Source organism: Ipomoea triloba, chromosome 16, assembly GCF_003576645.1.
Source record: "Ipomoea triloba cultivar NCNSP0323 chromosome 16, ASM357664v1".
Lineage (NCBI taxonomy): Eukaryota > Viridiplantae > Streptophyta > Magnoliopsida > Solanales > Convolvulaceae > Ipomoea > Ipomoea triloba.
The window spans coordinates 14,296,426-14,301,853 of NC_044931.1; positions in this window are offsets into that span (position 1 = coordinate 14,296,426).

The following is a 5,428-nucleotide window of genomic DNA, read 5'->3' on the forward strand; positions in this document are numbered from 1 at the left end:
CACAAGTCCCACTAAAATCAAAACATCAAAACTACAACCTCACTAATATACATAACTCTCAAGGAGATCAAAAGAGTCCCACTACAAGGAAATGAATTGCAAATCTTCTCCGTTCATATATCTTGTGTGGTTGATGTTTATCTTGATTTGCTTCTATTTACGACCAGGATAGTATGTAAACTTAATGGATGTATAGGTTGCGAGATATCGGAACTATACGAGTCCTAATTGGCCACATCCACACCCTTGGTCCGTGATGCCGAGGCCCGGGAGAAGTGGTTGACCAAGTGTTTGTTAAAATGCCCCATCTGACTGAGGAACAAGGAGTCCAAAGTTTGATGCCACTCGGAGATGGTGTCGTGTGCTCCCTTGATAGAAATGTAGTTGCATTGCCTAGAAGACCCTGTAGTAGTATCAAACTTGAGACCTAGATAGGACATTCATTTCCTTTCTTTCGTTAATTGATTACTTTTGTTTTACTTTTGTCAAACTCTTCACCATGACTTCTTTTGCTTAGAGTGAATCTTGTAACTAATGTCTCTTAACATCAAAAATGTTACACGCTTGATTCGTTTCCAATTTTCCATCCTTGAGAACACGACAATCGGGGAACTTCTTCTCCGTTTTATCACTATCCACACCTCCCACTAAAATCAAAACATCAAAACTACAACCTCACTAATATACATAACTCTCAAGGAGATCAAAAGAGTCCCACTACAAGGCAATGAATGGCAAATCTTCTCCGTTCATATATCTTGTGTGGTTGATGTTTATCTTGATTTGCTTCTATTTACGACCAGGATAGTAGGTAAAGTTAGTGGATGTATAGGTTGCGAGATATCGGAACTATACGAGTCCTAATTGGCCACATCCACACCCTTGGTCCGGGATGCCGAGGCCCGGGAGAAGTGGTTGACCAAGTGTTTGTTAAAATGCCCCATCTGACTGAGGAACAAGGAGTCCAAAGTTTGATGCCACTCGGAGATGGTGTCGTGTGCTCCCTTGATAGAAATGTAGTTGCATTGCCTAGAAGACCCTGTAGTAGTATCAAACTTGAGACCTAGATAGGACATTCATTTCCTTTCTTTCGTTAATTGATTACTTTTGTTTTACTTTTGTCAAACTCTTCACCATGACTTCTTTTGCTTAGAGTGAATCTTGTAACTAATGTCTCTTAACATCAAAAATGTTACACGCTTGATTCGATTCCAATTTTCCATCCTTGAGAACACGACAATCGGGGAACTTCTTCTCCGTTTTATCACTATCCACACCTCCCACTAAAATCAAAACATCAAAACTACAACCTCACTAATATACATAACTCTCAAGGAGATCAAAAGAGTCCCACTACAAGGCAATGAATGGCAAATCTTCTCCGTTCATATATCTTGTGTGGTTGATGTTTATCTTGATTTGCTTCTATTTACGACCAGGATAGTAGGTAAAGTTAGTGGATGTATAGGTTGCGAGATATCGGAACTATACGAGTCCTAATTGGCCACATCCACACCCTTGGTCCGGGATGCCGAGGCCCGGGAGAAGTGGTTGACCAAGTGTTTGTTAAAATGCCCCATCTGACTGAGGAACAAGGAGTCCAAAGTTTGATGCCACTCGGAGATGGTGTCGTGTGCTCCCTTGATAGAAATGTAGTTGCATTGCCTAGAAGACCCTGTAGTAGTATCAAACTTGAGACCTAGATAGGACATTCATTTCCTTTCTTTCGTTAATTGATTACTTTTGTTTTACTTTTGTCAAACTCTTCACCATGACTTCTTTTGCTTAGAGTGAATCTTGTAACTAATGTCTCTTAACATCAAAAATGTTACACGCTTGATTCGATTCCAATTTTCCATCCTTGAGAACACGACAATCGGGGAACTTCTTCTCCGTTTTATCACTATCCACACCTCCCACTAAAATCAAAACATCAAAACTACAACCTCACTAATATACATAACTCTCAAGGAGATCAAAAGAGTCCCACTACAAGGCAATGAATGGCAAATCTTCTCCGTTCATATATCTTGTGTGGTTGATGTTTATCTTGATTTGCTTCTATTTACGACCAGGATAGTAGGTAAAGTTAGTGGATGTATAGGTTGCGAGATATCGGAACTATACGAGTCCTAATTGGCCACATCCACACCCTTGGTCCGGGATGCCGAGGCCCGGGAGAAGTGGTTGACCAAGTGTTTGTTAAAATGCCCCATCTGACTGAGGAACAAGGAGTCCAAAGTTTGATGCCACTCGGAGATGGTGTCGTGTGCTCCCTTGATAGAAATGTAGTTGCATTGCCTAGAAGACCCTGTAGTAGTATCAAACTTGAGACCTAGATAGGACATTCATTTCCTTTCTTTCGTTAATTGATTACTTTTGTTTTACTTTTGTCAAACTCTTCACCATGACTTCTTTTGCTTAGAGTGAATCTTGTAACTAATGTCTCTTAACATCAAAAATGTTACACGCTTGATTCGATTCCAATTTTCCATCCTTGAGAACACGACAATCGGGGAACTTCTTCTCCGTTTTATCACTATCCACACCTCCCACTAAAATCAAAACATCAAAACTACAACCTCACTAATATACATAACTCTCAAGGAGATCAAAAGAGTCCCACTACAAGGCAATGAATGGCAAATCTTCTCCGTTCATATATCTTGTGTGGTTGATGTTTATCTTGATTTGCTTCTATTTACGACCAGGATAGTAGGTAAAGTTAGTGGATGTATAGGTTGCGAGATATCGGAACTATACGAGTCCTAATTGGCCACATCCACACCCTTGGTCCGGGATGCCGAGGCCCGGGAGAAGTGGTTGACCAAGTGTTTGTTAAAATGCCCCATCTGACTGAGGAACAAGGAGTCCAAAGTTTGATGCCACTCGGAGATGGTGTCGTGTGCTCCCTTGATAGAAATGTAGTTGCATTGCCTAGAAGACCCTGTAGTAGTATCAAACTTGAGACCTAGATAGGACATTCATTTCCTTTCTTTCGTTAATTGATTACTTTTGTTTTACTTTTGTCAAACTCTTCACCATGACTTCTTTTGCTTAGAGTGAATCTTGTAACTAATGTCTCTTAACATCAAAAATGTTACACGCTTGATTCGATTCCAATTTTCCATCCTTGAGAACACGACAATCGGGGAACTTCTTCTCCGTTTTATCACTATCCACACCTCCCACTAAAATCAAAACATCAAAACTACAACCTCACTAATATACATAACTCTCAAGGAGATCAAAAGAGTCCCACTACAAGGCAATGAATGGCAAATCTTCTCCGTTCATATATCTTGTGTGGTTGATGTTTATCTTGATTTGCTTCTATTTACGACCAGGATAGTAGGTAAAGTTAGTGGATGTATAGGTTGCGAGATATCGGAACTATACGAGTCCTAATTGGCCACATCCACACCCTTGGTCCGGGATGCCGAGGCCCGGGAGAAGTGGTTGACCAAGTGTTTGTTAAAATGCCCCATCTGACTGAGGAACAAGGAGTCCAAAGTTTGATGCCACTCGGAGATGGTGTCGTGTGCTCCCTTGATAGAAATGTAGTTGCATTGCCTAGAAGACCCTGTAGTAGTATCAAACTTGAGACCTAGATAGGACATTCATTTCCTTTCTTTCGTTAATTGATTACTTTTGTTTTACTTTTGTCAAACTCTTCACCATGACTTCTTTTGCTTAGAGTGAATCTTGTAACTAATGTCTCTTAACATCAAAAATGTTACACGCTTGATTCGATTCCAATTTTCCATCCTTGAGAACACGACAATCGGGGAACTTCTTCTCCGTTTTATCACTATCCACACCTCCCACTAAAATCAAAACATCAAAACTACAACCTCACTAATATACATAACTCTCAAGGAGATCAAAAGAGTCCCACTACAAGGCAATGAATGGCAAATCTTCTCCGTTCATATATCTTGTGTGGTTGATGTTTATCTTGATTTGCTTCTATTTACGACCAGGATAGTAGGTAAAGTTAGTGGATGTATAGGTTGCGAGATATCGGAACTATACGAGTCCTAATTGGCCACATCCACACCCTTGGTCCGGGATGCCGAGGCCCGGGAGAAGTGGTTGACCAAGTGTTTGTTAAAATGCCCCATCTGACTGAGGAACAAGGAGTCCAAAGTTTGATGCCACTCGGAGATGGTGTCGTGTGCTCCCTTGATAGAAATGTAGTTGCATTGCCTAGAAGACCCTGTAGTAGTATCAAACTTGAGACCTAGATAGGACATTCATTTCCTTTCTTTCGTTAATTGATTACTTTTGTTTTACTTTTGTCAAACTCTTCACCATGACTTCTTTTGCTTAGAGTGAATCTTGTAACTAATGTCTCTTAACATCAAAAATGTTACACGCTTGATTCGATTCCAATTTTCCATCCTTGAGAACACGACAATCGGGGAACTTCTTCTCCGTTTTATCACTATCCACACCTCCCACTAAAATCAAAACATCAAAACTACAACCTCACTAATATACATAACTCTCAAGGAGATCAAAAGAGTCCCACTACAAGGCAATGAATGGCAAATCTTCTCCGTTCATATATCTTGTGTGGTTGATGTTTATCTTGATTTGCTTCTATTTACGACCAGGATAGTAGGTAAAGTTAGTGGATGTATAGGTTGCGAGATATCGGAACTATACGAGTCCTAATTGGCCACATCCACACCCTTGGTCCGGGATGCCGAGGCCCGGGAGAAGTGGTTGACCAAGTGTTTGTTAAAATGCCCCATCTGACTGAGGAACAAGGAGTCCAAAGTTTGATGCCACTCGGAGATGGTGTCGTGTGCTCCCTTGATAGAAATGTAGTTGCATTGCCTAGAAGACCCTGTAGTAGTATCAAACTTGAGACCTAGATAGGACATTCATTTCCTTTCTTTCGTTAATTGATTACTTTTGTTTTACTTTTGTCAAACTCTTCACCATGACTTCTTTTGCTTAGAGTGAATCTTGTAACTAATGTCTCTTAACATCAAAAATGTTACACGCTTGATTCGATTCCAATTTTCCATCCTTGAGAACACGACAATCGGGGAACTTCTTCTCCGTTTTATCACTATCCACACCTCCTACTAAAATCAAAACATCAAAACTACAACCTCACTAATATACATAACTCTCAAGGAGATCAAAAGAGTCCCACTACAAGGCAATGAATGGCAAATCTTCTCCGTTCATATATCTTGTGTGGTTGATGTTTATCTTGATTTGCTTCTATTTACGACCAGGATAGGTGTTAAAGGTAGGGGACATATAGTTTGCGATATATCAGATCTATACGAGTCCTAATCATCCACATCCACACTGTTGGTCCGGGATGCCGAGGCCCGGGAGAAGTGGTTGACCAAGTGTTTGTTAAAATGCCCCATCTGACTGAGGAACAAGGAGTCTAAAGTTTGAT